Below are 21,050 nucleotides of genomic sequence, written 5' to 3' on the forward strand. Positions count from 1 at the left end.
GGGCTGCCTAGCGAGGGAGTCACCGCCTCTGACCGAGCCAGGAGGCTGCAGCCACTAGCTCCAGGTCCTGCCCCTGCCTCCCCACCACTCTGAACACTCACACTCCGCTGAGCGGCCTCACCCCGCCCGGCACCTGTCCAGGGGACGCCTCCGGCCCTGCCTCCTTCCAAGCAATCCAGCTCCAGACCCAGACTCCGACTCACACACAGATGCAGCTGGCGAGTGTAATCAAAACCACATGTGGCGAGTGTAATCAAAACCACATGTCTGAAACCCAACAGCTAGAAAATGACCTGGGGAACGTCCTTCTTTAAGAATGTGGAATTTATAATGTGGGGAAACTACTAAAACGATGGGAAAGGGGTGTTCAAAAATGTGGGGCAGTCTGAATAATAGATGACCACTACATCCGACATGAGTTTTTACCTCTTGCGAACTCGTTTTTAGGAAGCAACCAGAAAATAATAGTTTCTTCATCAAACCAAGGAGTGAAGCAAGAAATAGGGAGATACAGAACTAAGAAACAGGAGCTCTAACACAGGGAGGTGGGAAAGGGAAATTTCAACATGATGGTAAAGGGAAGGTTTAACCAGCACTCTGCTGTGAGCAGGAAGATGGAGCTAGGACAGGAAGGGGGAGGGGAAGAATCAGGTAGGCCAATTGAAGCTATCCAACAACTCTTATCAGAAAACCAGAAAAGGCTAGACAGAGTGAGTGGTGGGGATGGGGAGAGGCTAATATTAACCCTAAGAAAATACAAGGTTATATAAGGTAGGAAATATAATCTTAGCATGCTACAGGTCTTAACTGTGAATACTGCTTGCATGGGCATGATAGTATAAACATTCAGTATCACTAATGGAAGCCGTGATGTAACTGTATTGGGAGCTGGAGCAAGAAGGGGAAGAGAACTCGTTGGAAGGGAAAATACAGTGAGTACCAAGTCCTCATCTTATATATTCATAAAACAAAGATAGTATCTAACATTAAAAAAATCAAGAAACAGTAACATAAGCATGTTACTCAGAATGTGGAAATAAACACCAGAAGCAACATTTTTTTTTTTTAAAGTCGAAGTATGTTGCCTTGAGGGAGGAGAAGTTTGGAGAAAGCAGGGATGAAGACTCCTGTTTCCATTATAAGCTTGAAAGCATTATCTTACTTTTAAAGTCACATATACATGCATACATACGTAAATACAAATGCACAGTTATAGATAGGTAGATAGATAAATTAAACTTTAAGAATTAAGTGCATAAGAAAGCATCTCTTGGTGTGCACTGGTAGCCCCTCTGTGCTTACAGTTCATACATCTGCCGTCTCTAATTCTCCCCCTTTTCTGGTACACCTGCTCATCCTATAAACCATTTTCTCACCCTGTCAAAATGACAAACTACACTGGCCACTGGCTGCTTCCTGAAAATCAACCATAGAGAAACTGTAGGAACTGGAGGGAAACTTAGATTTGAGGAGCAAATGACTAAAAATAAATAAAACACTATGAGAAGTCCCTGGGAAGTCTGAAGACTCCGAAAGTGTTATGCAGGGGTGGGAGGAGAGTTGAGAAAGTCTTCAGTCAGGCAGGGAGGGCAGCGAAGGTGGCTCTGAGAAGAAAGGTGAGAGGGAGTTTCTGCTCTGCTCTTGCTTCTCCCCAGTGGGGACGGTCACAGCCTGCCGATCACCCCAGAAACTGACAACCTCAGCAGGGGCTGCAGGAATCCGCAGGGAATGGCAAGAGGCACGCCAAAGCCCTGCAAGAGAAAGGGGGGATGGAAAGGGTGGGCGTGTGCTGACCAGCTAAGTCTTGGGTATTCTCCAAATCCCCAGGGCAGGAAGAGTGAATCTACGGAGACTGCTTCTAGAGAGTGTAAATGAGAAATATAGACTAGAGAAGTTATTTGTAGATGGTGGGCAATTTAGAATTAACACTATTAGTTCTAGGGTCCCTGAACCTCTCTTCCCTGGATTTAATTCACCTACAGGTACATCAAGTGAAGGCTGGGCTACAGCCATCTCCTAGCACATAGCCATGTGTAGTAACCAGTGCTCTCAGGCGAAGAGGAGTTCTTCAGACAAAATAGCCATAAAGCCATATAAGGAATACAACTACTACATAAGAAGGACAACCAACTCAACAGTATAAACCATCTAAATTATACAGAATTATAAGAGGAAATGGACCAAGAAATTAAAATGATGATGAATATATTAAGAGGCTAAGGCTGATATCCATGTGAATCAAGAACAAGAAAACATAAGAAAGGACTAAATTGAGTGGTAGGTATGAAATATGTAATAGCCGAAGTGACAAAAGCAATAGATAAGATGCATAGCAAGATGGACAAAAGTGATGAATAAATCACGGACCTAGAAGATCAGATTGAGAACCTCTCCTAGAGGTCAGCAGGAGAGGATAGAGAGACAAAAAATACCAAGAAGCTAGGAGATGTAGGTGGTGGAAGGAAAAGGACCAATGCCTGTGAGTGGTGACTTTGCACAGTGTCAAGTTAGCTAGGCTGAACTCCCTTTCTCCAAGTTCCCTTTCTTGTATATTTCCAGTTATGGGACCATAAGCTAGATCCCCACGAAAAGTTCCAAGGGCCTTGTCACTTACTTGCCAGCTCACGTCATTGGTGTCAAGAGGAAGTGAGTCTTCAAGAGCTCCACCTTTCATAGATCACCTTGAGGTTCTCTGATTCCTGGACCAGGTGTGTGTTTGGCCATTGTGATTGAAGGTCCCAATTTCTGCAAGAAACATATGATCAAGGTTAGAGGCAACAAAAACTAACATAAATTTCAGTCTATTCCCAGGTTCCAGCGTGTGCTTATATAAAAGTTACAACTTGTCCTGCTCACCCACACCTGACTTCCATCTTCCCTTCCCAACTATCTGTTCTGTAATTTTAAAGTTTAGGCACTGGAAGTGAAATGAACATATATGTATATACACATATATACAAATATATATAAATATATATATATCTTTTAAGTCACTACATTTGAAATTTAAATGTATTTTATGAATACAAATATATAAATATACTAAAATATATTAAATATAAAATATTTATATTAAAATAAATATAAAATTCTAGGTTCAAATTTATTTTCTTTTAATATTTAAAAAGTATTTTTCCCATTTGTCATCTTGTGCTCACTGTTCAATTTGATTTTTATTTTAGATGATCTCTTCGTTATTTCTGGAAGCAAGTTTTTTCCTTGGATATATAGACATTGATAAATTTAAGGCAGTAATAGCATAAGTAAACATGAATAAGGGCCTTAAAAGCAGCTACTTTTGAACAAAAATAGAATAATTTTTTGAGCCAGCAGAAAATGCAACAAATTTAAATACAAGACATGGTGGGAGAAATAATTCCTAATATAAAAGAAATTAAAATAAATTTAAGTGGATTTAACTAACAAAGAAAAATATTTTCTGATGGTATTAAGAAATAAAAACAAAATCCAAAAATATGTTCTATTTGAGAAAAATTCTAAAAACTGAAACAGACACAAAAAGGTTGAGAATGAAAGAATTCGAGACAGGGGAAAAAACCCAAAATCATGAAAGAAGGCTGGAATAGCAATCATAATAGCTGATTTTAAAAAGTTCAAGGTAAAAGGTAAACAAAAAATAGTGTGAGAAGAGATAACCATCACAAACATATATGAACCTAGTAATAGGTCACAATAACTGACATAAAGAGAGAAACAGATAAACAGTTGGAGCATTTAAAACCAAATTATCAAAAATGTATTAAGCAAAAAAAACTTAAATAGATCTTTATCTAAACAGTATAATTAGTGGGCTTATACTATTAAGCATATTGTTGAGATCTTTGATATGTATATGCTTTGATATATATGCTATAATAGTTCATGCAACAAATAGCAAACATACATTTTTTAGAAGCATACACATGTTCAAACTAATAGATCAGACCTACAGAAAGTCTCAGTAAACTTGCCAGGAAAAATACTATGCCGATGAATAAATATTAGAAATTTATAACAGGAAAGTTTTTTAAATGTCCTACATTGAGAAAATATCATATTATTAAATAACTCATAGGTTAAAAAATTAAATTATAATCAAAATGAGAAACTATCTTGAATTGAATGAACATGAAAACACAAAATGTGTGGGACATACCTAAAGCCGTGTTAGAAGGAACATTTATACCTTTAAATACGCTTATCAGGAAACAATAAAAGTTGAAAAGAAATATGGTAAACATTCAACTCAGGAAGTTATAAGAAAGAACATCAAAGCAAGCCCAAAGAAGACAAAGGATATAAGAGAGGAAAAGAAACAATATAATGACTTTTTAGTAGAAGAAATTAATAAAACTAAAGTTCTACTTTGAAAAAGCTACCAAGGTAAACTTCTGATAAGACTGATCAAGAGAAAAAGGAGACAACAAAAGTAAATAAAACACAAATAAAAATGAAGATGGGGAAATAACTGTAGATTTAAAAAACTAACAGATAAAATGGATAAATTCCTAGAAAACATAGGATGCCACACTGGTACGAGAATAAAAAGGGATTTTAAAATAGACTTACAAGGACCACAGAAATTTAATTGGTAGTTAAAACTCCATTCCAAATTGCTCTAGGCTGGATGCTTTTAAAATAGATTCTATCAAACCATTAAAAACACAATTCCTATGTTATAGAAGTTGTTCCAGAAAATGCAAAAAGAAAGAATAATTCTCAGTTCATTTTCTAAAGCTAATCTATCTCGTTTCCCTTAAAGCCTCTGGCTTTTCAGCCTCAGTTTGGAAAGTTTTTTCTCCACTCTTATGTTATAGAGGAATTAATCTGTGTCTGGCCTAGTACTTGCATGGTTTCATCTTATTTTTACATTTGTGTTTCTGATCCATTTGGAATTTATTCTGGTATATACTGTAAATAATGAATCAAATTTTCTCTTTCCCCATATGGCTACACAGAGTGGTGTGCTGGAGCTGGCTCATGCCAGCTCACAAGAGCTGATTTTTTTAATTTTCAGGAATTTCATGGGCTGATTGCTAAACACAGCCATTAATACAAAATAAATTATACAAATGTACAATGAAATAAATCATGTTAAAAGCAATGCTAATAAATATTCAAGACTCAATCGCTTTCTAATTATTTTAGTACATTTTACTATTATCAAGGTTCTTCAGGCAATTTTTGTCTGCTGAATCTATATGGTGGTAAGACTATAAAATGGCATGCTGCTCTACATCTCTCCTCAAACTGGCATTAATCACCATATAGATACCATGAAATTGGCTAGGGTGGGAATATTCACATCATGAAACTTGGCTGTTCTAAAATCAGTGCTTAATTTATTGCTTTGTTGACTGTATACTACGGAGGTCACTATGGCCAGTAGGCCAAATTCAACCTAAAGTTTACTGAATCACAGCTAATTTTTTTTTTTAACATACTGTTTATGGCTGCTTTTGTGCCATAATGGCCAAGGTGATTAGCTGCAATAGATACCATATAACTCCAAAAGCCTAAAGTATTTCCTATCTGACCCTTAGAGAAAGTTTGCTGACCTCTGGCCTAGAGACTTAAGAAAATAATGGAGAAAATATCAACAATGTAGATTCATTTTTAATGTGAATCTTGTCTGTAGCTGTTACACTGTGAATAGCATGAAAAACTGAGAGAGAATCTTCCAATATTTGAAAACTATTATCCAATTCAACAAAGAAGTCACTCACGTCCTTGACAAATAAGTCAAGATTCAACACTGTCATTTCACTTTCAGCTTATTCATTAATGTGAATGAAAATACATACATACATTCAGATGAGAGCTACCTTTATCAATTACAGCCATAAGTTTGTCATGGATAAGAATTTGGCAAAACTCAAATAAAGCATTCTATGAGAATCAATTAATTATACGGAGTTTACAATAGAGAATACTGTATATTTTATTACAGTTAGTAAATTATTTACTAAATATTCTTTATATCAGTAAAATAGTTACATAGTGGTGGTTTTGTTGCTCAGTCATGTCCGGCTCTTTACGATTCCTTGTACTGTTGCCCACCAGACTCCTCTGTCCACGGGATTTCTGCACAAGAACACTGGAGTGTGTTGCCAGTTCCCTCTCCAAAGGAACTTCCCAACCACGGGACTGAACCCGAGTTTCCTGCTTGGCAGGTGGATTCTTTACCGCTGAACCACCTAGGAAGCCCCAATAATACATATATATACAAATATAAGTGTATGCATATATATACACGTGTGTGTGTGTATACATATATAGACACAGGTATGTGTGTGTGTGTTAAACATTTATTAGCACAACACTGGCTATATAGCATCTCATTTTTACTTATTAAAAAGTTTATATCCCTAGTTTAAAGTGAGCACAATGAAACCATTACTTATGACTTTCATCCAGAACTATAAAGCAAGGAACAATGTTTTAATAGTTTGGTCAACTGAGTTCCATTGACAAATACTATGCTGAATTTTCTTAAGTGTGTTAATGTTACTGTAAATCACAATCTTCTATTATTAAAAATACTTATTTTTAAAAATGCATCTTCTCTTAACTGACTTGAGATGCTCCCTTTATTGTATACTAAATTTCCATTTGCAGTTTAGTCTGTTTCTCATTACTCTCTTTGCCACACTTATCTGTCTATTCATGTGTCAAAACCAAACTATCTTTAATTATAAAGGGTTTGTGATTTGGTGTGATGTAACTGCTAATCTTCCCATTCTCTCACACAACTACTGTTGTGTTTAAGATGTCTTAACAATTCTTGCTTGTAGCTTCCTTCAGACAAGTTTTATAATCAACTTGTATTGCTCCAGAGGGGAAAACCCGATGATACTATTACTAGGCATTTCATAAATCTATAAATTAAAATATAGAAAACATATTTTTTTAACGATACAGATTTTATCCAAGAACAAGTCACATTTTTCCATTTATTGAAATCAACTTTTGTAACTTTCTGGTTTATTTTCCTCATGTAGGCTCTGGATACTTCTAATTAAATTTTACCTTGGCACTTCTTTTTTTTAAATCATAAAAGAAAACTTCTCCACCATTACATTTTGTAATTGGTTTTGTCTCTATTATGAAGGTTACTGATTTTGAATATTAATTTTATAAGCTGTTATATTACTAAATTATTTTACTTGAGGTCGTTTCTTGTTAATTCTTTTGGATTTTTCACATATACAATCATGTTATCTGAAAATAGAGTTCAAATTTTTCATTTCCAACTATAACATCCCCCAGTTATTTCCTCTTATCTAATTAAAATAGGTAGGAGCTTCAAAAAAATGTTATATAGGAGTTGTATAATACCTATCTAGTACCTGACTTTAGTGTTAGTGTCTTTTCATTGAGTAACATGCAAGATTGGGAGCTCAATTATATATGTATATTTTATCATTTGAGAAAGCATAGTGAGTTGAATAATGCCCCCCAAAAATATCAAGTACTATTCTTTAGAACTTGTAAATGTTACCTTATATGAAAAAAACTTGCAAATATAAATAAATTAAGGATTTTGAGATAAAGAGATTATGCTGAATTATATGTATAGGATCTAAATATATTCTTCTAAGAGGGAGACAGAGGGAGATTTGATATATACAAGAGAGAAAGAATGTAACCATGGTGGCAGAAATTAGAGTGATATGATCCCAAGTCAAGGAATGAAAACAGAAAGTGAAAGGGGCAAGGAACAAATTTTCCCCTAGAATTTCCAGAGGGGGTGTGGCCCTGACCACACCTTGATTTTGGTACAGTGTTACTGATTTTAGATATCTCCACAACTACAAAAGAATACATTCTGTTGTTTCAAGCCCCCAAAATATCATAACTTCTCAGATAGCTCAGTATGACTGCCAGATATGACATAAACTTGAATATTTTAAACTTACAAAATCATAAGACATACTATAAAATATAAAAGATAAAGTACTATTCATAGTTTAAAACTATATAGTATCTAGGAATTAATTTAGAAGAGATCACCATGAAGAAAAAATAAAGGTTCAATGAAAGAATGTACAGTTAATCTGAATAATGGAGAGATAATTCAAATTCTTGAATGAGATGAATTAACATTATAAAAGATAATAATTACCCTCAAATTGGTCCACATATTCAATGCAATACCAATCAAAATGCCATTTGCAATCTTTCAAGAATTGAGTCTAAAAATTCTATAGAAGAACAAATGTACACAAATAGCTAAACAACAGAAAAGAAGACTTGAGGGAAACCCACCATACCAAGCTTCACCATACAATAGTCATTACCAAAAAGGAAAAGTATAGTCTTCACTGACTACAGTGAAGGGACAAGTAGATCCAAGGGATTGGATCTGATAGACAGAGTGCCTGAAGAACTATGGACAGAGGTTCGTGACACTGTACAGAAGGCAGTGATCAAGACCATCCCCAAGAAAAGAAATGCAAAAAGGCAAAATGGCTGTCTGAGGAGGTCTCACAAATAGCTCTGAAAAGAAGAGAAATGAAAGGCAAAGGAGAAAAGGAAAGATATACCCATTTGAATGAAGAGTGTCAAAGAATAGCAAGGAGGGATAAGAAAGCCTTCCTCAGGGATCAAGGCAAAGAAATGGAGGAAAACAATAGAATGGGAAAGACTACAGATCTCTTTGAGAAAATCAGAGCTACCAAGGGAACACTTCATGCAAAGATGGACTCAATAAAGGACAGAAATGGTATGGACCCAACAGAAGCAGAAGATATTAAGAAGAGATGGCAAAAATACACAGAAGAACTATACAAAAAAGATCTTCATGACCCAGATAATCACGATGCTCTGATCACCAACCTTGACCCAGACATCCTGGAATGTGCAGTCAAGCAGGCCTTAAGAAGCATCACTACAAACAAAGCTAGTGGAGATGATGGAATTCCAGTTGAGCTATTTCAAATCGTAAAAGATGATGCTGCGAAAGTGCTACACTCAATATGCCAGCAAATTTGGAAAATTCAGCAGTGGCCACAGGACTGGAAAAGGTCAGTTTTCATTCCAATCCCCAAGAAAGGCAATGCTAAAGAATGCTCAAACTACCGCACAATTGCACTCATCTCACACGCTAGCAAAGTAATGTTCAAAATTCTCCAAGCCAATCTTAAATAGTATTTGAACCATGAACTTCCAGATGATCAAGCTGGATTTAGAAAAGGCAGAGGAACCAGAGATCAAATTCCCAATATCTGTTTGATCATTGAAAAAGCGAGAGTTCCAGAAAAACATCTACTCTGTTTTATTGACTATGTCAAAGCCTTTGACTGTGTGGATCACAACAAACTGGTAAATTCTTGAAGAGATGGGAATATCAGATCACCTGACCCTCTTCCTGAGAAATCTGTATGCAAGTCAAGAGGCAACAGTTAGAACTGAACATGAAACAACAGACTGGTTCCAAATTGGGAAAGGAGTACGTCAAGGCTCTATATTGTCACCCTGCTTATTTAACTTATATGCAGAGTACATCATGTGAAATGCCGGGCTGGATGAAGCACAAGCTGAAATCAAGATTGCCAGGAGAAATATCAATAACCTCAGATATGCACATGACACCATCCTTATGACAGAAAGTGAAGAAGAACTAAAGAGCCTCTTGATGAGAGTGAGAGAGGAGAGTGACAAAGTTGGCTTAAAGCTCAACATTCAGAAAACTAAGATCATGGCATCTGGTCCCATCACTTCATGGCAAATAGATGGGGAAACAATGGAAACAGTGACAGACTTTATTTTGGGGGGCTCCAAAATCACTGCAGATGGTGATTGCAGTCATGAAATTTATTTTATTTATTTTTTCATTTGTTTTTATTAGTTGGAGGCTAATTACTTTACAATATTGTAGTGGATTTTGCCATACATTGACATGAATCAGCCGTGGATTTACATGTGTTCCCCATCCCGATACCCCCTCCTGCCTCCCACCCCATCCCATCCCTCTGGGTCTTCCCAGTGCACCAGCCCTGAGCACTTGTCTCATGCATCCAACCTGGGCTGATGATCTGTATCACCCTTGATAGTATACTTGTTTCAATGCTGTTCTCTCAGAACATCCCACCCTTGCCTTCTCCCATAGAGTCTAAAAGTCTGTTCTGTACATCTGTGTCTCTTTTTCTGTTTTGCATATAGGGTTATTGTTACCATCTTTTTAAATTCCATATATATGCATTAATATACTGTATTGGTGTTTATCTTTCTGGCTTACTTCACTCTGTATAATAGGCTCCAGTTTCATCCATCTCATTAGAACTGATTCAAATGAATTCTTTTTAATGGCTGAGTAATATTCCATGCTGTATATGTACCACAGCTTCCTTATCCATTCGTCTGCTGATGGGCATCTAGGTTGCTTCCATGTCCTGGCTATTATAAACAGTGCTGTGATGAACATTGGGGTGCACGTGTCTCTTTCAGATCTTGTTTCCTCGGTGTGTATGCCTAGGAGTGGGATTCCTGGGTCATATGGCAGTTCTATTTCCAGTTTTTTAAGGAATCTCCACACTGTTCTTCACAGTGGCTGTACTAGTTTGCATTCCCACCAACAGTGTAAGAGGGTTCCCTTTTCTCCACACCCTCTCCAGCATTTATTGCTTGTAGACTTTTGGATAGCAGCCATTCTGACTGGAGTGTAATGGTACCTCATTGTGGTTTTGATTTGCACTTCTCTGATAATGAGTGATGTTGAGCATCTTTTCATGTGTTTGTTAGCCATCTGTATGTCTTCTTTGGAGAAATGTCTGTTTAGATCTTTGGCCCATGAAATTTAAAGATGCTTGCTCCTTGGAAGAAAAGCTATGACCAACCTAGACAGCATATTAAAAAGCACAGACATTACTTCACCAACAAAGGTCCATCTAGTCAAAGCTACGGTTTTTCCAGTAGTCATGTAAGGATGTGAGAGTTGGACTATAAAGAAAGCTGAGTGCCAAAGAATTGATGTTTTTGAACTGTGATGTTAGAGAAGACTCTTGAGAGTACCTTGGACTGAAAGGAGATCCAACCAGTCAATCCTAAAGGAAATCAGTCCTGAATATTCATTGGAAGGAATGATGCTAAAACTCCGATACTTTGGCCACCTGATGCGAAGAGCTGACTCATTTGAAAAGACCCTGATGCCGGGAATGATTGAAGGCAGGAGGAGAAGGGGACGACAGAGGATGAGATGATTGGATGGCATCACCAACTCGATGGACATGAGTTTGAGCAATCTCCAGGAGTTAGTGATGGACATGGAAGCCTGGCATGCTGCAGTCCATGGGGTTGCAAAGAGTTGGACATAACTGAGCAACTGAACTGAACTGAAACAACGGGCCCCAGTGAATGATATGCATTACATTGGAATAGTTTCCTATGTGCAAAGAGGGAGAAAGGAGTAAGGAATCTGCATAAAAGTTCTTTTTTAAGTTTAAAAAAAAAACTAAATTAAACAGCAGCTTTATGTGAACCAATGGTAATGACATGGCATAAATTTAGAGGTGTGGTTACTTAAAATCTCTGCACCTGAGCTCCAACTAAAGATAAAGGATAGAAACAGCAAGGACCTAACAGAAGCAGAAGAGATTAAGAAGAGGTAGCAAAAATATACAGAGGAATTATACCAAAAAAAGATTTTAATAACCTGGATAACCATGATGGTATGGTTACTCACCTAGAGCCAGACATCCTGGAATGTGAAGTCAAGTGGGCCTTAGGAAGCATTACTACAAAGCTAGTAGGTGACAGAACTCAAGCTGAGCTATTTCAAATCCTAAATGATGATGCTATTAAAGTGCTGCATTCAATATGCCAGCAAATTTGGAAAACTCAGCAGTGGCCACAGGACTAGAAAAGGTCAGTTTTCATTCCAATCCCACAGACAGGCATAGTTGAAGAATGTTCAAACTACTATACAAATAGTATACTATACTCATTTCACATGCTAGCTAGGTGATGTTCAAAACCCTTCAAGCTAGGCTTCAACAGTTTGTGAACCAAGAGTTTCCAGAAGTTCAAGCTAGATTTAGAAAATGCAGCAAAACCAGAGACCAAATTGTCATATCCATTGGATCATAGAGAAAGCAAGGGAATTCCACAGAAACATCTACTTCTGCGTCATTGAATTACACTAAAGCCTTTGTGCAGATCACAACTGTGGAAAATTCTTAAAGAGATGGGAATATCAGACCACCTTACCTGTATCCTGAGAAACCTGTATGTGGGTCAAGAAGCAACAGTCAGAACCAAACATGAAACAACAAACTGGTTCAAAATTGGGTAAGGAGTTCGTCAAGGCTGTATATTGTCACCCTGCTTACTTAACTTATATGTAGAATACATCGTGCAAAATGCCAGGCTGGATGAATCACAAGCTGGAATCAAGATTGCCAGGAGATATATCAACAACCTCAGATATGCAGATGATATCACTCTAATGGGAGAAACTAAAGAGGAACTAAAGAGCCTCTTGATGAGGGTGAAGGAGAAGAGTGAAAAAGCTGGCTTAAAACTCAACATTCTAAAAACAAAGATCACGGCATCCAGTCCCATCCCTTCATGGCAAAGAGATGGAGAAACAGTGGAAACAGTGGCAGATTTTATTTTCTTGGGCTCCAAGATCACTGCGGACGGTGACTGTAGCCATGAAATTATAAAACAATTGCTTCTTGGAAGGAAAGCTAAGACAAACCTAGACAGTGTATTATAAAGCAAAGACATCACTTTGCCAACAAAGTTCTGTATTTTTTAGTCAAGGCTATGTTCTTTCCAGTAGTCATGTACAGATGTGAGAGTTGGATCATAAAAAGGACTGAGTGCTGGAGAACTGATGCTTTCGAACTGGAGAAGGCTCTTGAGAGTCCCTTAGACTGCAAGGAGTCAATCCTAAAGGAAATCAACCGTCAATATTCATTGGAAGGACTGATGCTAAAGCTGAAGCTCTAATACTTTGGCCACCTGATGTGAAGAACTGACTCATTGGAAAAGACTCTGATGCTGGGAAAGATTTAAGGCAGGAGGAGAAGGGGACGACAGAGGCTGAGATGGTTGGATGGCATCACCGACTCAATGGACCCGAGTTTGAGCAAACTTTAGTTGATAGTGAAGGACAGAGAAGCCTGGTGTGCTGCAGTTCATGAGGTCGCAAAGAGTCAGACACAACTTAGTGACTGAACAACAACAAGATAGAGTGACAGACGGTAGATGATGGTGATGACCAAAATAGAAGAAACCATTTGCTTTCCCATTATGGCCATTGAAATATCAGCAGTACCACCACCACCCCAGAGGGTTCCATTCCCAACCCATTTAACCTTAGTCTTACCTGTAACTTTGAAGCTCTTTTATACAAAAACAGCTAATAAGGTCTTTTATTTCAGGATATAAAGACTACCATTCAATCCTCTACCCTCATCTCAGTAAGTCCTCTCCTACTTTCTACACCTTTTGCTGCAATTTCTGATGTCTCCCCTGCTCACTAAAGAATAGAGGAAGGGTCTCCTTGAGAGACTTGAGGGAATAGAGGTCTTTACCTAGCGGGGAGAGAGCCTCCTGGAGGGAAAGAACAGCGTGTGCAAATGTGTGGTGACAGATAGGACTCATATGGAAAACTACATTTAGACCATTGCGAACCCTGGTCTAACTGCAATCTACAGTGAGAAACGTGAGCTCCAGGAAACATTTCCCTCAGCGTCCAGTCCAATCAGTTTATGAATGATTGTAAGAGAGGCTAAGGAATTTGAATTTGCACCTGAGGCAAAGAGAGTTATTGAGGAATGTTAAACAAGACAAGGAGTGACTTGATTGGATTTGTATTTAGAATAATCACTCTGAGAGCAATGTGGAGAAAAAGGGGTGGGGGGCTGGAAGGGCGGAAGCAAGTTAGAAGTATGTTGTCATCCTCCCTGCTAGAGTATTCAGGAACTTAACAAAAGACCTTGGTAGCCTGACTGTTAGCGGATTATGCATCTAACTGTAAAATCAGAGGACTAGATAAAATGGTTTCCCCATGTCCCTCCCAAGTCTATGATTTTCAAATCTTGCTTGTTTTATATTCAATCAGAGAAGGGAGTGATGAAGCATAAGCAGAGAAATTTGCAAATTTGTGCTCAACATGCAGAATTCACGTTCAGCAGACAGGAGGCATTAAAGGCTATACATGATGCTGATTGCCTAGAAAACTCTCTGTGATCAAGCACACTTTACAATTAATGATACATTTATTTGATTCAGGTAAGATCTGCTGTTTGAAAAAGTTTCAGTGTTTAAAATTGTATGGGAAAACTCTGTTGAATTTAATGCTGAATACTCTAAATAGGGGCAGAAATATTTTAACTTCACTAGAGTCACTTCTGCATCTCCCATCCTAAGTAAGATGGGATTTGATAGGAAAATCTAGGGCATTGCCATGACAATTATCAGGCTTAGTCTTAGCTCCACTTAGGATTTATATAACTCCCATCAGACAAAAAGCAGAGGGCTGTAAGTGGCAGAGATGGGTGCTCACCTTTGCCTCTCTTTATCAGAGTTTGGACTCTAATAGTAACGAAACTTGACATTAAGCCACTTTCATTCAGTCCTGGCTGTGTGTTAGAATCACTGGAGAGTCTTTAACAAATTCCTTGTGCTGGGCCCCACCCTCAGAGTTTCTCATTTAATTGACCTGGAGTAAGAAGGCTTTTAAAGTTTCCCAGGTGACTTTCATGTGCAACCAGAATTAAAAACCACTGCACCAGGTAATTATTGCAGCAATTCTCAAGATGCTGCCCAGGGATGTCTGGAAGTTGGGAATATCTTCCAAGTGGCTGGCAGTCTGAATTCTTGTGTGTTTGAGTTATTTTTACAGTTTACCCACAAAAATAATAGAAGTATCACATTAAAAATAAATAGGTTCTATCATCAGTGTCCCATCTAAAGGGCACCAGTGTCTTCATGAATCTAGCTTGGTAGTTTTATAGAATTTTTTTTTAAAGAAACAAGGGAAAGCAGGAGGAAAGTGAGGGGAAAGAGGAAATGCAGAGATCACTAAGAGGGTCCTCACACAAAGTCTGAGAACCTCTGAGTTTAAGGAGCTGGGTGCAGTGCAAGGAAACAGCAGTTGTGCAGGACATTACCTGCTTCCCATCATGGCTTTGGGGGAATTTTGAGTTCTATCATAATTATAGCCTTCTACATAAGAAGACTATGATATGAAATTGCCAGATTTTTTTTTTTTTTAAACATAGTGGATAATACTGTCAATTGACCTATCGAGGTCTCAGTCTCTGTCTCTCCCTTAAGAAAAAGCCCCAAATCAATAGAGGGCTTTTACCGCATCTTTAAAGTTTCACAAATAGGTCTTAGAAATCATCCGGCATCTTGCAGCTTCCATAGCTGGACAAACTCTTAGATCTTAGCTTGCTGAACTGTTCCTTTTTCAGAAACATACCATCCAAATTTTTCTGATAGCCTTGCCTCTAACTGTTGTTAAAAGCAGCTAAGTCTGATATGAAGTCAATGTCATTTCCTTCAAGATTTATTAATAACATCTTTCTGGGCTTGAAATACTGAACAAGCAATGCTTTGGCCTCATCTGAGTCCTACAAATGTATTTTTCACTCAACAAATTCCATTTTAATAAAAGACCCATTTTACTGACCAATAGCATTGATAGGTAAATGAGAATATATACACCTCATCTTGTGATGGAAGCCCAGTATCTTGCTCTTGATCATGTTCTGCATATAAAGTACAGATAATCTGAACTGAAGCCAGTTCCCTTCTATTTCCCCACTTCTATAGACTGAGAAGAGGGCAGCAGAGGATGAGATGGTTGGATGGCATCTCTGATTCAACGGGCATGAACTCGGGTGAACTCTGGGGGAGGTAGCGGGGGACAGGGAGGCCTGGTGTGCTACAGTCCACGTGGCAGCAAAGAGTCAGACACGACTGAGTGACTGGACCACAGGCTGAATGTCTGTGTCCCTCTCAAATTCCTATGTTGGAACTTAATTCCCAGTGTGCTAGTATTTGGAGGTGGAGGCCTCAGGAGCTGGATTAGTGACTTTACATCTATGAACCAGGTCCACACCAGAAACTAAATCCGCCAGGACCTTGATCTTGGACTTTCCAGCCTCCAGAACTGTGGGAAATAAATTTATGCTGCTTATAAGCCACTCAATTTATGGGATTCTGTTACAGCAACCTGAACTGACTCAGACACCATTTATCAACTCAGAGCCTCTTTTTTTCTTTCCAAGTAGACTGAGTGCTATATGGATGTAATTAAAGTCCCTCCCCAGGGTTCCTCTGGGACCCTTTACAATAACCGTTCATCCCTTTAGAGTGATGTCAACATTCCCGGGGATACCAACAGCCGATTGCTTAGGAGCTGCATTCTCACAGGAGATGTGGTGAAGGACTCAAAGGCTTTTTGAAATTGATAGACCTAGGAGATTTATTTGTGCTATTTTTTTTCTATCATTGTAAATTAGTATTATTATATAAAGAAGCAATTATTTATTTGTTTTCTAGCACTGCCACAACATCATACCACAAACTAGGTGGCTTAGAACTGCAATGTATTGTTCACAGTTCTGGGGGTCAGAAGTCTGAAATTAAGGTGGCAGACAGGGCCCTGTCCCCGCTGAAACCTGTAGGGGAATCCCTCCTCGCCTCTTTCTAGCTTCTGCTGGTTTGCCACCAATCTTTGGCATTCCTTGGCTTGCAGCCACGTAACTCCAATCTCGACCTTCACATGCTGTTCTAACTGTGTGCCACTGTCTTCACAAGGCCATTTTCCTACAAGTACACTAGTCATGGCTTTATCTTAACTAATTACATCTGTGACAACACTATTCCCAAATAGGCTGACATTCTGAGGTATTAGGGGTTATGAGTTAACCTATCTTTTCAGGGGACACAATTCAATCCATAATAATATTTGACCAGATTATTTACAGTGTTTTTAAAAATTCAGATTTTTACATTTAAAGAAATCAGTTTATTAACTTCTGCATGCCAAGATAATTTTTGATGAAGCTGTTTCATTTCTGGTGCTCTTCACAAAAGACCAAAAGGTGAAGTGACTCTGCAATGAAAACAGAGATCCTTGATGAAAAGAATATGCTTTTGGAACTATTTCTCTATAATTTATCTTCTTTTTTTCAATTAAAGCAAAAAGAGAAAAATAGAAGAAAATCTCTCCTGGTTACTTTTTACCAAATTTTACTTGAAAGTTTATCAAAAACCTTGACTTATATTGGAAAGGAGAATGTTTTAGGGAATAGGCAAAGTGCTCATCTTTATTATTGTGAAACATGAGAATATAAAAAGACCAAGGGAAAAAGCCACTCTAATTTTTGAAAGCTATTTTTTTTGTATGCAGTGTTTATGACAGCTTGAATCAGAAAAGATCTAAATAATACAAAATGTTATTCCTCAAGGTTTTTTATTGGTAAAAATGACCCACATTGTTTCTATGCTATTGAATGGAATTTTATCCTTCAATCTATTGAACAACAACAACAAAAAAAAGAGTATCCCTATCAAGGATCTAATGTCATGAAACCAAAGAGGAAAAGTTCAGACTTCTTCTTTCACATGCACTTATAGTAAAAATACTTATGATTAAAGATAGAGTTATAAATAGGTAGGTAGGTAAATAGCAAAACTCTAAATAGTATTTTACTTTTCCACTACTGCTGTGACAAAGTAAAGAACTACCCATGCAAGCCAGGAAGATAGAGTATCAAAGTCCTTACTTCAAAGAATACTAAGGCTCTTACTGGGCCTAGGGATAGAATGTCCTCATGCACACTGCCCCAGCCCTAGGTGAGTGTGGTCAGGCTCAGGCCTTGCAGTGAGAGGTCCAGCTCAAAGAGCTGTGGGACAAAAAGACTTCAACTAATTAAACATGATTGGACAAAGTGGCTCAACAATGTCCCTATGATTCAGCTCTCTCACACCTTCTTTTCCCTCTGCTTTCTTTGGTGTTGACTCTCTGCATGGAAACACTTGGCAAAATGACTCAGCGTCAAGTCCAACAGAAAGGCAGCACTGGAATACTTATCCATCTTGAACTGTAGCCATCGGGATGAAAGTGAAGCCTTTACTGGGCAGCCTGAGGTCACTGGCTACTCCAAAGTGAGGAGGTTGGATCAGTACTACATGAACTCCAGAGATTATGTAGGGGAAAGACCATGCCCTACAGACAATCAAGAGCTGTTGCTTGGGGCTCAGAGACTGGATGGGCAAAAACAACCAATGTCCAAAACAGAAATAGAGATCAATGAAACAGCATAGAAAGCCCAGAAATAATCTCAAACACCTATGGTCACCTAATCTACAACAACGGAGGCAAGAATATACAATGGAGAAAACACAGTCTCTTCAATAAGTGGTGCTAGGAAAACTGGACAGCTACATGTAAAAGGATGAAACACCATACACAAAAATAAACTCAAAATGGATTAAAGACCTAACTGTAAGTCCAGATACTGTCAAACTCTTGGAAGAAAAAACAGGCAGAATACTCTGACACAAATCGCAGCAAGATCTTCTTTGACCCATCTCCCAGAGTAATGAAAATAAAAACAAAACTAAACAAATGGTACCTAATTAAACTTAAAAGCTTTTGCACAGCAAAGGAGGCCATAAACAAAATGAAAAGACAACTCTCAGAATGGGAGAAAATATTTGCAAACAAAGCAACGGACAAGGGATTAATCTCCAAAATACACAAACAGCTCTTGCAGTTCAGTATCAAAAAACCAACAACCCGATCAAAAAATAAGCAGAAGACTTAAATAGACATTATTTCTCCAAAGAATACATACAGATGGCCAACAAGCACATGAAAAGATTCTCAAATCACTAGTTATTAGAGAAATGCAAATCAAAACTACAATGAGGTATTACCTCACACCGGTCAGAATGGCCATCATCAAAAATCTACAAACAATAAATGCTGGAGAAGGTATGGAGAAAAGGGAATTCTCTTAAACTTCTGGTGGAAATGTAAATTGACACAGCCACAATGGGGAACAATATGGAAGTTCCTTAAAAAGCTAAAAATAGAAATACCATATGACCCAGCAATCCCACTCACAAGCAAATTCCTGGAGAAAATCATAATTCAAAAAGATACATGCACCCCAGTGTTCACTGCAGCGCTATTTACAATAGCCAGGACATGGAAGCAACCTACATGTCACTCAACAGAGGAATGGCTAAAGAAGATGTGGTCCATGCATACGATGAAATATTACTCGACTGTAAAAAGGAAATGAAATTGTGCCATTTGCAGAGATGTGGATGGACCGAGAGACTCATACAGAGTGACACAAGTCAGAAAGAGGAAAACAAAAACTGTATAATATAGTTAACATGTGGAATCTAGAAAAATGGTACAGGTGAACTTATTTGCAAAGCAGAAATAGAGACACAGATGTGGAGAACAAACATATGGATACCAAGGGAGGAGGAGAGGTGGGATGACTTAGGAGCCTGGGTTGACATACTCGCTGTGCTGGGCTGAGCTTAGTTGCTCAGTCGTGTCCGACTCTGAGACCCATGGACTGTGGCCTGCCAGGCTCCTCTGTCCTTGGGGATTCTCCAGGCAAGAATACAGGTGTGGGCTGCCACGCCCTTCTCCATATATACACTAACATGTACTAAATGCATAACCGATAAGAACCTAATGTATGGCTCAGAGAACCCTACTCCGTGCTCTGTGATGACTTAAATGGGAAGGACATCCAAAAAGGAGAGAATATATGAATCCACAGAGCCGATTTACTTTGCTGTACCGCAGGAACTAACGCAACATTGTAAAGCAACTATATACCAATAAAAATTAATTTTAAAAAACCCTGAGGATAGAGAATCCAGAAGAAGACAAGGTCTACTTGGGGAAGTGAACTGGACCTTAAGTTTCTTTTCAAAGTGGTGATAATCACACAATTACACTTTAGTTTTTCTGTGGTCTATCAGAAGTGATATATCAAATGATAACTACTCTAATGGTACAATGTGGATGAACCTCAAAAATATTATACAGTTGATCCCCCAGAGTCAAAAATCCATGTATAACTTCAAAGTCAGCCCTCTATACCCACAGTTCCACATTTGGGGATTCAACCAACTTCAGGTTGTGAGTACTATAGTATAAACTTGTTAAAAAACATATGTGCATAATTGGACCCGTCCAGTTCCAACTCATGCTGCTCAAGAGTCAAATGTACTAAATAAAAGAAGCCGGAACATAAAAGGTCATATATTGTATGATTCCATTTATATGAATATCCTGAAAAATACATCCATAGACTCAGACAGCAGGTTGGTGGTTTTCAGGCATTAACTTGAGAGGGGAGTTGGGATGCATGCATGCATGTTCTGTCACTCAATCATGGCCTGCTCTCTGTGATCCCATGGACTGTAGCTCACCAGGCTTCTCTGTCCATGAAATTATCCAGGCAGGAATACCAGAGTGGGTGGCCATTTCCCACTCCAGAGAGGAGAGTGGGGACTGGGCACTTAGTGGGTACTGGGTTTTCTTTTGGGGTGATGAAAATATTTTGGAACTTGATATAGGTATCTGTCCCATAACACTGTGAATGTACTAATGCCATTGAACTGTATACTTTAAAATGGTTAATTTTATGTTAAGTGAATGTCTCTTTAATTAAAAAAAAAAGGTTTCTAATCACTATGCAAGACTTAATCTGGGTAGAATCCCTGATCTTTTCTTTCTTTCCATCTCTCTATCACTTAAGTGCTATTGGAGGTTCACAAACCTCTTTGCTTTTTGGCATCTAAAACATTTGATCTACACTCTGGAGAAGGTGGCCTCCCCATCCTCACTTCTCATCCAAAGCCAGTCATCTAGGACCTTCCTGGCCATAAAGTTTCAGATGGTTTTATAGGACTTAACCTCTGATCACTCACTCCCTTCCCCTTCACTCTTCCTGCCTGCAAAAAATAGGCAGCTGGGTGCTTTCATTTGGGGCGTAGTCTGCCCCTGCTTTCTGCCTTCTGCTGAGCTGGTACTATTTTCAGTGGAT

The 21,050-nt window shown here is 38.2% G+C and overlaps 1 pseudogene; it reads right to left on the reverse strand.

Annotated features, from left to right (window-relative positions):
• Positions 1–15,393: 15,393 nt before the first annotated feature.
• LOC110143377 (large ribosomal subunit protein uL6 pseudogene) lies at positions 15,394–16,807 on the reverse strand (annotated as a pseudogene).
• Positions 16,808–21,050: the final 4,243 nt, after the last annotated feature.

This window comes from Odocoileus virginianus, chromosome 3 (assembly GCF_023699985.2).
Source record: "Odocoileus virginianus isolate 20LAN1187 ecotype Illinois chromosome 3, Ovbor_1.2, whole genome shotgun sequence".
NCBI lineage: Eukaryota > Metazoa > Chordata > Mammalia > Artiodactyla > Cervidae > Odocoileus > Odocoileus virginianus.